The sequence below is a fragment of the Halichoeres trimaculatus genome, unplaced genomic scaffold (assembly GCF_033239565.1).
Source record: "Halichoeres trimaculatus isolate MK-OKI-2021-1 unplaced genomic scaffold, fHalTri1.1 fHalTri1_scaffold_7, whole genome shotgun sequence".
Taxonomy (NCBI): domain Eukaryota; kingdom Metazoa; phylum Chordata; class Actinopteri; order Labriformes; family Labridae; genus Halichoeres; species Halichoeres trimaculatus.
The window spans coordinates 29490859-29502532 of NW_027437185.1; positions in this window are offsets into that span (position 1 = coordinate 29490859).

Below are 11674 nucleotides of genomic sequence, written 5' to 3' on the forward strand. Positions count from 1 at the left end.
GGTTTGAAATTCAAATGGCACGGTCAAAGATTTATTCCAATTGATGCCCCTCAGATACTCAATCTTCAAATAGTGGGGTATTTTTTAATTTTTAATTTTTTTTTATCCAGAGTTTGGAGCACTTTGCCAAAATAATTTCACCCCAGGCATTCAAATGAGACACTGACTTTAGCCAAACTCTTCCAATCTTCCTTCACAGAGAAAAGTGTGTAAAGTGGTCAAGGCTCCACAGTTACAAAGAAAAAAGAAGCCAAAGCTTGTAGAAAAGTTTTGATTGGCAGCTTTTCATTGCTTCTCTTTGTTAGGTATACTGTTTAAAGATGCTATGAAAAGGATCTGTTTTAATTGCACTCCCTCGCCACCTTGTGGCCCGGGGTCTCCGCACACTGTCGTAAATTACTATTAGCAAGGCGTGTGTTTGTTTTGGTGTTAAATAGAGATCAAATCGGAAACAAATTTCTTTGTTTCGAGATGTTTGACGTATCTATAGGCTTACGTGACAACAAGTAAAAGCTGTCAGTTTGTAAGTAGTTTAGTAGCCATTTTTATTTAGCGCAGCTGGCAGCACAGTGCTCTAAGACATGTCCGTAACGTGTAACATTAGTGAATCCTGGTTAGTTATATCCTGTCTGTCATCTACCAATCAGAGCTAACGTAACCTCACTCTTCATTTTATTGATAGACTCTCAAGTTTGAACAGACCACTGCAGAATAACTGCTGACTCTGTGTTGGAATGAACATTATCACAAACAGTTTAGCCCTTGTGTTATAGAGTGAAACAGCCTGAGCTAAAGGCTAATTAGCCTAATTAGCCTTTAGCTTGGGCTGTATCACTCTCCCGTTTAGCTTTCTTCTGCTCTTCTGTCCTTTTTCTGTCTGACAGTTAGGCTCCTGTGTCCATCATCAGTACACATTGAGTCATAGAAATTGTTTTCAGAAGAGATAAAACACAGATCTCTGTGTTTTATCTCTTCTCACTACTAAACTTCATCAGTCGGTGTGGTGTTGTCATAAAGACCTAGACGTGCCATAAATCAATTCGGTCCTGGTCGATTCGTCCTGGAGGCTAAGAAGTAGCATTTTAAAATAACCTGTAACCAGCAATATTAGGGCTGATAATCTCATTTTACAGAGTGGATTACGATCAGGCATATATCTAGAAGGGAGCCTGAGGGGTCAAGATCACATTCAAACTCCTCACAGCCCCTTTAAAACTCACAAGAAAAGTTTTTGAGGTTTCATCCTGTACTGTAAAATTCTCTGTGGATGAGTTACCAAACACTTACAGGTTTGTTCTGCTGGTTCACACCTTTAAACAGGACTATTATCATCACTGCTGGAGAGAAATCAGACCGGCCCAGGCCTGGGTTCACCTCTCCCTGCATGTGTCTCACACCACATCTGCACAGTCCTCAGCCCGGGCCTGGATGGGGATTTGAGCTCCTCTGTGGAGGTAACTTGCGAGTTTCGACTTCACTGCACTCTGAGCCATTTGAATAGGATATTAGTTCAGAGGCTTCATAGTGAAGCTGGAGAAAGTTAGTAGATATTCTGAACGCTCTCAGGGACATTTTTTTACAGGCCTAAAGGCAAAGCTGCCCAGACCAGAAGAATAACCTTTTGTTGCAGCTGGCATTGTGTCGAAGAGGTTAGTCTTTGTCGTGATGAGAAGTGGGCTGGTCGTTGCTATCAGTAAGAAGACTGATTACCCTCTCCGTCCCCACACCACAACTACATATCTAATAGGCTTGGCCAGTAGCCACGTCCCTTTGTGATGTTCACAAAGGAACTTTGATCACCACTGAAATGAGAGGCTCAAACAATAGTCTACATTCACTGACCACTGCTCGGCCCTCTGCCACCGCCACATTCCCCCAGTGAGCTTTAATTGGAAGCGATGCCAGACAGATCATATCATAACCATTAGTGATGCCCCGATAAAACTGACCTGGGAGCCGCTTTTTGAAGCCTCATTGTTGGAGCCAGGGTCCGACGAGCCCCGGGACCCTCAGCCTGCCATCTCCAGCAGCAATCACAGACTGACCTCGGTCACCTTTCTCAGCCCTTAAAGCCAAGGCTCTGGTGAACGGGAACATGGGCTGTAAACCCCCACCACCTCCACCTCCTGTCTCTTGAGGATGAAAACGCTGATAGCAGGGATGAGAAATTAAAGACTGTGGCCTTTGAAAGCCTCCATTATTGTCAGCAATGAATCTGGCTGCTCCTCTCCATGGACGTGCATTATCCAAGGGGTGATTATTTGACCTAAAGTCTCTGCTTGCTGATGATTTATTTTACCCTGGCACAGGTACATACCTGACCTCCCTGGCCTTTTGGAGAGAAGCATATTGACAGAAAATACTGGATCATTAGTGGTACAGAAGTTCTTGGTGCCACTTTTCACCGATCCCATCTTTGAGACTTTTACCTCTTGGGTGGAATAAAACATTTTACAGGAGACTAAAAAGTTTGGATCACTTCTTCCGCGACTTCAGAAACCCTGTAAGATGGATTACAGTCCAGAGTGGGACCTAAAATGTGCTGTGAAAAGCTAAAACCAGAGAAGCATGTCACTTCAAATGTCAGTTCTCATGGTTACCGAGGCAGACAAGGGAGCAGTTTCTCTGAAATATGCAATATCTTTGGAAAGTCTGCAGGAGTGAGAAGTCTTTGTTTTCTGAAGTGTTTCTAGCTGTTGTGCTGTTTGGTGTGATCTTTTGACACCAAACGGAAGCCTATTAGTCAAAACATAAAGCTTCCAATGTTTACCTGTTTTCTTTGCACCTGTCTGACTCAAGCAGTAACTCACTTTAAGCAGCGTTTTATTGATCACACTATATGCATTTGATGACATATTGATTTTAACCTTTTTGTTTTGCTGCAACTCCATCAAAATATTATAAGCAAGCAGTACAGCTTTCAGGGGTCAGTGCTCGTTTACTCAGCCCACAGCGGGGAAATAATACTTCCATTGTGTGCAGGCAGAAAAGAGCAGAAATAAGCTGCTCCATGCTCTGTGAGCTAATGATGAATAAGGACGGGCACTTTAGAGCCATCACACACCTGTTTCTGCAGCATGTCCAGCACTGTCGGCCCTCATCAGCAGCCTTTGGGCTGATTCAACAGGCTGGATTGAACCGTCAGAGAAGGAAGTAAATGAGAGGGAGCTGTCTGACCGACTGCACCTGCGATTTCACTCATTTCTTGCCCTTTTGCTGTGTTCCCTTTTTTCCTCCTACAAGTAAAAGATCACTATCTGACAACTCTTGCTCTGACTTTGAAGATACCAATTTAGTCAGTGAAACAGATAGATCATTTTTGAGAAGAAGAGGTGGATACTTCACATTTTAAGGATATGATAGTATTTTGATGTTTATTTTAATATACTTTAGCTATCACTTCTGATTTCTGATCCTGAGTGATAGGCGTAGTAATAACTTCTACAGAAAAACTGAGTCGACAGTTAAACATCAGTGAAAGTCTGCTTCTGTCTCTGTGATTTAAGTGTCATAAAACTTATTACCTATTAGCATAAAACATATTATCTTGTCAGCTTCCTCACTCCTTCCTCACACCACGGATGTGCTAGAACAATTACAGTGTTGAGTTTCCCTCGGCATTAAAGCCTCGCACATTTACTCTTATCGTGATCTGTTGTGCAGCTCAAAGAAGGAGAAAAAAAAAGACATTCGTACAAAAAGCATATGGAGCCTTTAAGAAAGATATACTGTGTTTCTCCAGCTGCCAGAACAAACAAAGTGATTTAAACTGTGGAAAGATAAAAGGCAAGCAGCTGGAATATAAAAACCACTTGTTTTGTCCTGCATGTCACCTAATTAATTTCCCTGTGATGTCCCATTGTGACAGAACAAGGCTGCCTTTTTTTCTGAGCTGCAGAGGAGGAAAATGACTATCATCTGATCCAAAAAAAAATACTGTTTGCTGTTTTTTTTTTTTTTTTACTATCATAAATTATTCATCATTGTGTTTATTGTTGACATGAAATGTTGCTTTCAGACAGTGATATCAGCCTTTGGTGATTCAGCAGTAATCCTTTGGCTAAGAGAAATATTGGAGATACTCAGCTCTCTTGCTGCAGTGTTTGAAGTAGCACAGATCATATATTGACCTCTATGAAAAAAAGGAAAAACAAAAAACAACAACAAAACATTTTACTCTGTGTTTAGGACTGAAAACAAAAACATGTTGACACTTCTACTAAATCAGCTGTGTACCTTCCGTGTTCAGCTCTTCTTCTCTAAATCTTAGAAACAATATTTTTATATATTGTTCATTTTTTGGCAGGAATATTTTGGCAGACACATTTGTTACATATATATTGTTTTTTTCTCCTGTGAGGAAAGTGTTGGACTTATATTCCAAGAGTTCATTTAAAACATACGCAGTCGAATGAGGCCAGCCTGTTGGCGCAGCAGGGGTGCCAACACAAACCAAAAGGTCTGAGAAATAGTTGAACCAAGCCAGTAATTCATTATAACGCACTGTGGTATTGACTGGCAAGCTTTTGAGGAATCACATGGAAGCATATGTACAAGACAATACCAGTGCTTTTTGATCACAGGATCTTGTGTTTTCATTTCTTTCTCTGTCGACAATGATATCGCACACAGCAGTGATGGACTTGGTTTATTAACTCCTAAACTATGGTCTTCTTTAGCCGTGTTTCCACCAAGCAGTCCAGTTTGGTTCAGTACGGTTTGGCACGGTTTGATACAGTTAAGCCTGATCCCGTTTGCGTTTTTTACAGCAAACTGTGCCCTCTCGTGGTAGGCGGCGTGTAAAAGTGATGCCGAAAGCTGCAGCTGTTAAACAATAGCATGATGCCTTAGCAGCGTGACACAGTTTACCCCACTAATAAATCCAACTAAGAAGAAAAACGTGACACCGTAGAGCATAGATGGAAGACATGGAGCATTTCGTCCTCTCTGTGATTGGCATGCAGCTCTCTGTCACCAAGTGCAATCGAGCTTTGTTTCAGAGAAGTCTGTGTGCAGCCAGGATAAATACAGCAGCCGCTGTCTCACGGTAAGCGATGATTCTTTTGACCAATCAACAGTCTGTAGTGTTGTAGCTCCACCTTCCAAGAGCGGATCGGTTCAGTCTGGCACCTATACAAAGGGTCCCAAAGAGTGGGTAGTCTCGGTTATTTGGGGATCTGTCCAGGGAAAAGTCAGTGGAAATGCCACAAAATGTGTGCCGTACCAAGACGAACCGAACCGGTCTGCTTGGCGGAAACGCGGCTTTGGAGCCTGATAGTGTGAATGCGTTTCTGTTACAGTTTTAAGAGTGACCCTGTAAACTGGAGACTTTCAGCTGTATATACAGTTTACCACAGCTGCTGTAGTCCTCAGGAATGTATCCCGGTTTAGTTTCTTTTATATGAATATGTGTTGAAATATTCTCATCAGATGAGTATTTAATGATGATCCAAAACTGTTTGAGAAGGATGCATCCCACTGAAAGTGATCTTCATTTTTAAGCGTCCTGGAGTTTCGCCGTTCGAAGCAGTTTCAGGTTTTTTGGAAAGGCTTTGACCAGCAATGGCTGTAACACTTTCGCTTGTTTCCTTTCTACTGCCGATTCAATAAACTTTCCATAGTGCAATAAAGAACAATCAAAACCAGCACATACTGAACCTCCTCCATGCTAACAGGCTAACTGTGGTGTTGAACATAAGGCCGGTCATCACATTCTATGGTGTCTTTTTTGCCTTTTTTTCTTCCTAGCAAAGCTGTGAGTTTGTGTTTAATACTTTGTTGATTTAAATAAGAAGAGCTGTTTTTGGAAGTCATGCATGTGGGTCTGCCCTGCCAGAATCCATGTCACCTAGTTAACATGATATAAATGGGTCTGCAGCCTATGGTGGTCATGAAAACAATAGACCACAGAAGCCATGTAGTTCCTGGGAATGGTTCACCAAGAACTGAAAGTTCCTCGACCTCCTTAAAAAAAAAAAAAGGAAAAAAAAAAAAAAAAAGGTTTGACAGATATACACATATTATTTACAGTTGTTCCATTTTTGGGGGGATTGGTTGAACAACAGTACTGGCCAGTGTTTTTCCTGTTGTGGTATGTCACAAGTGTCTTGTTTAAGGGTACATTAGCATGTAACTGCAGCTCCTGGGTTTGAAAAACAACTGACTGACAGGTGACAGACACAACCTTTGCTGCACAGCTTCCCCTATGTCCCGTCCACAAAAGTCAACAACCGATGTCTTTGTCATGCAACAAGCCACTAAACCTAACTGCTGATTAAGATATTTCTACAGGGCAGGCGTGGCACAAACTTCAGTTTGTTTTTTGAGGCTTTTTTAAAGTTATTTTGGGGGAATTTCTGCCTTTAATTGGATAGGAGAAAGGACAGTGGATAGTGGAGGAAATATGGCAAGAGTGGGTGGCGACACGCGGGAAAGAGGCCACAGGCTGGATTTGAGCCACCTGCCACCTGCACGAGGGCGAACCTTGTTGAGCACAACCTAAACCACTAGGCCATCTGCGCTCCTGATGTTTGATGTTTTTTTAACCATACTGAAGTCAGCGGCCAAAGGGAGCTCTTAACATTTTTGGCTTCACCTTTGAAGAGGGGTTGTGTCATCCATCTTACTCTAAAGTCTAAGGCTGCATCTCAATTTGTTAATTTGCACATCTTTGGGTCCTCTCTCCTCAGCTGACCCCAACATTGTTTCCTCTCCACTACAAAGAAGGATTTCCAATTTGTATAAAGCCCCTGGAGGGGGAAACAATCAAGGACAGAGGAAGCTTCTGGAGGAGCTTGGAGGGAGTATACACAGACATATTTCTGTAGGAGCCTTCTGACCAAAGACATGACATTATTAGCCACACCTCTGCACTAATATGAATATTTATTATATATTCCAAGATATCCACTTGTCATTTGTTGCATCAGATTGACGCTAGGGAAGGAAGAATTCTTCATTTGGCAAACATGTTTCCTCTGTTTCCATGTCTGTTTCTTTTGTCTCTCTTGAAGTTTCTCTGAGAAGGAGCTAAGACATGCGGAAACCATGAGGGATGTGAGGAGACAAATTAATTTAAGAGCAGCCTATGTTGTACAAGAAAGTGCAAACAAACAGCAAGGATGGCAGACCAACTTTGGGCAGATGAAATGTGTTTTTTAGAGACATTTTTCGAAGGATTTGAAAAGAAGGGCTACTTGCTTTTATCAAAACACATCACTTGTCAGCGCACATTTAAAAAAAAAAAAAAAAAAAGCAGGAAGAGTGACAAAGAAGCTTCACAAAGAACACTGGCATTGGAATCAGCTAAATTGTTATTTAACACATCAATCAGTAGGTTTTTCTTTCTCGTCATGATGAAAGATAAAAGTTGCCTTATGGAGAATTACAATCCTGCCAGTTAGTATTTCTGGCTTCTGTTCCCTGCACTTTATTGTTTCACCAGCGTCTTACACAACACATCCCTGCCAACACAGCCCCCTGTGTTGTTTCAATGCAGCAAAAAGAAACAAAACAGTAGAGAACTGTAGAGGTGAGAAAAAGATTGTAGTTTTGTTTAAATATTGATAAATAGCCCTTCCGCCTTTGCAAAGAAGGCAAATTTGTCACTAAACATTTGGAAATATGTTCTGTATCTACACTCTGCCATTTGGAGATAAATCAAGGAAGAAGTTTTCTCGGCTATTTTAACAAAAACTTTATTATTCAGAAGAGCAGCACACTTTAAACGGAAGCAGCTCGATATCAATTTTAAAGTTAGTCAACTTTAAAGCAACAAGTTTGAGTTCTTTATCTTTTCCAGCTTGATAGTGTTAGTTAACAAAATATGGAAATGTGAGGTTGCATCATTGTTTTTAGTGTTTCTGTTTTAATGTATGCTTAGATACACACACATTAAGTGTGCAAACACAAAAAGTCTCTTCAATGATCTAACCAATCATGGCCACTTTATGCAAATAAAATGTGTCCATATGCATAATATTTACCCAAGACTGCTGCAATAAACTCCATTGTACTCCTTTAAAGAGGCAGTGACAAAAAAAAGGCTGAATGGATTCTGCAGAGAAGAATGAGAGATTACTCCGAGAGCTGAAATTGGAACGGTGTGTCGAGTGCACGCTGGTTTATTGTTCTCTATGTTATTTAAATCTCCGAACAAAAGGGAACGGATCGCCTAGAGCTTTGACTACAGGTGTGTGTACTTCCCACTGCAGCTGGTGGAAGAAATTGAACATGTTTTTTTTTTTTTGAGCCTAAGTTGTAGAAATTGTTGGAGACAGATTTTCTCCACAGCACAGAGGGAGAACATGAAATAGTGCCTGGAATAAGCGTTAGAACAGAAAGAGTGCACTCTGGCCATGGTGCCGGGGAACTGTATCATCGCAAATACATCTTCACAGATTTCTTGTGGGTGGTTTATGTAATTTGTTACTCGACACCGGGATAGTCAGCACAGCAGTGCATATATCTCCATGCTGGGACTATTGTGGCTGTAAAATCCTCTTGTTCAGCATACAATGGTGGAAGATTTGCCAGCAATCTTGTTGGCCATGTTTGCCTGCAAAACATCTTCATGTGCCTTATGTACAGATCATATTTTTTGTTAAACGCTTTTCTAAGTGTTCCAAATTGTTTAATTTAAATATGCAGGCTTCTGTGCTTCTCTTATTGCATTCAGACTCATGTGTAAATGTCTTTTTCTTTCTTTAGAAAGTATTCGGATTCACCTGGCCAACCCAGCCCAGTCCAGTAAAGTAATGCTTCAACAAGCTGCAGAAAACCCAGGAGAGTAAAGTGTCTTTGTTTAATGGGACCTCATGAAGAATAAGTAGCTTGGTGTGAGGTTTTTCCCCCCACAGACTCCAACAATGGAAGGCCTGGGTGATACCACCAGTAAAGCAGGAGAGGGACTCCAGGTAGAAACCTGCTGTGTGTTAAAAGCTCCTATCCCTCCTCTCCTTGTCTCACTTGGGAGTTTTTTTTTTCTCTTCTTTCTCAAATTCAACAGGATGCCATGAAATGCACCTGCACCTCACTTTACAAAGCAAACTAAAATTTTTAAAGAACATTGTGTCACCAATACAAGAAGTCCTTGGGGGATTTGAAGGAGTGTGTATTTCAGCTTTAGTGGTGCAGATCATCGGGCCGAGGTACTTTCAATGAGAGAAGGAAGGTTGTTCTAAGTGGTGACCGACCATAGTTCTGTCAATATCAATGATCTCTTTCTGGTTATAAAACCATGAAGCCTGGCCTCAACAGTCCAAACAAAACATATAAATACATAAGAACCTTTCTGTGCCAGTGAATCCAAAAGTCTGTCTGTTTTAACCAATATTTGATAGTTAATTTGTTGTTAGATTTCTTTTGTGTCATTTTTTTAGTTGCTGTTTTGTAAATTTTCATTTTTATGATGAGAATTTGTTGTTGTGATTTACTGATTCTTGTGTTTTGTCATAGTTTTTCCTGGTTTTTTATTTTTTTCATTTTTTTTTTCATTTTTTTTGTGATTTGTAGTTTAGTTTTTGAAATACTTTTAGTGTTTTCAGGTTTTTCAGTGTGTCGTGGGATTTCCATTTTCTTTCTTTCTTTCTTTCTTTTTATTTTTTTTTTGTTTGTTTATTTTTTTGTTTTCGATTTGTTTTGTCTTTGGTTTGCTGTATATTTATCTTTGTCCTGTTAAGGGGCATGTCATATTTTAAGATGGGCCAGATTTTGTAATTTGTGGTTGGTTTTTTTGATTGGCCTTATTTGTTTGACTTATTATAGTTCATAAATTTAGGTGTTTTATGATCTGTCATCTTTTCCAATTTGTTGATTTTCACTTTTTTATTCATAGTTTTGATTTTTTGTTTGTTCTATTTCTTAATTTTTTCATGTTTTCCAATTTGTCACTTTTCCCTTTATTGGTTGACTTGAATTTCTGCTGGTCTTATTTTGAAATTAACCTTGTTTTCTGGTTTGACTTTTTTTTTAATTTATTGTTTTATTCTATTTTTCTAGTAACATGATGTGTTTTTTTTCACTCATTTTTTTTTTGATGTTCAATTTGCCGTCTTCTATAATTTGGGCTGTATTCCTTTTTTATTGGTTGTTGTGATTCTCTGTTTGTTGTACTTTTTGATTTGCTTCGTTATCTGTTGTATTTTGTGTTGCTGTGTTTTTTGGATTGTTTGTGTCAGGGTTGTTATTTTCTCTCACCCATTTGAGCATCTATCCAGATGTGAGTAGTGTACGTAAGAGGCAACACAACGTCAAGTACCGTATGGCCTTGCCTGAACATTGGTCTTGTCACTCACATATGCATGAACGGGAAGTGCTCATTGAAGAAGTTTAGATGAAGAGTCACCTGTGTCATACCTCCTCATTTCACTACAAAAACCTACAGAAATGAGAAATAGCTGGAGATCTCGACGCTTGGAGTATCCGTTAAGTTAATGTTGATTGATTTTAGTGCCTATTGGCTTATTTAACAAAGCCGGGATAGTGGTGCATTGACAGTGACTGTGGTGTTCAGCCTTGACTCGTGTTAACACCAGAGGCCATTGCCATCTATTGGATGTCTCCAGCTGCTCTCCAGTGCACAGCAGACAGTGAAGAGGTTTGTTTATAAGATGTAACAAGAGTGTATACTTGAAGGATGCAGAGTAAACAGTGAGCATCTGCTGCGATGCAATATAATGAAATATCTGGTTTCAGGATGCAACACAAGAGTCACCAAACTTTCTTTAGAACATTGGAAATTTCTGACTTGAATGACATGCATCAGTACTTATATTAAAAACACTGATGTCTGTGGAGTATGTGACATCTTTGTATGACTGATTTCCCTTAGTGCTGGAAGATCAGACTTATTTTTAACTGTGCAGGTGAAACAACACGATCCCTACTCAGCTAATGTGTTGAGATTTATTGAAATTTCAGGTCATTCATTTATAAAATACAAATTCAAAATTGGTCCAACATTTTTATTTTCTCAAACCATGTAGAGACACCTTTACTTAAACCACTTAACCCCCATGCTGTAGTTGTTGTTTTCTTATTAATACGGAAACAACCAGCAAAGACCGATTTGTAGCTTGTACTCTCAGGAGGTTCCACATCCTTTGTCAGAGACAGATTTGCTGCCTTTTGCATAACAGGGATTTGCTGCTAAATGCTTTTTTTTTGATGCATTTGGATCCAGTAATTGAGGAGACAAGAGGAGACGAGAATTGTTCTTGCCCCCTCATATCAACAAAATTTTACGCACCATTCAGACGAAAGCTTTTTCAGAGCAGCAATGTGCCAGTCAACATGGCATTACAGATTACAGTGTGAGGCCTCAAGAATAAGTCGCAAATAGATAATAAAACCTGCTTCATCGAGAAGAGGAGAGCACTCTTATTTTAGAAACAAACAATGACTGAGCGCTAAAATAGATACAGGTGTAAGTGCCTCCGCTTTCTTTCTTTCTTTCTTTCTTTCTTTCTTTCTTTCTTTCTTTCTTTCTTTCTTTCTTTCTTTCTTTCTTTCTTTCACTCTAAACCGAAACTGAGCCAGAACTCTTCATTCATACTCTGAATCAGAGGCTATTACTAAAAACTCAAAGTGACCTCTGCTGCTGCATGCAACTCTGCCTCGTGAATAAGATGATTCAAGTGATTATTAATTGACCAGTGAGCAGTCTCTGTGCTGA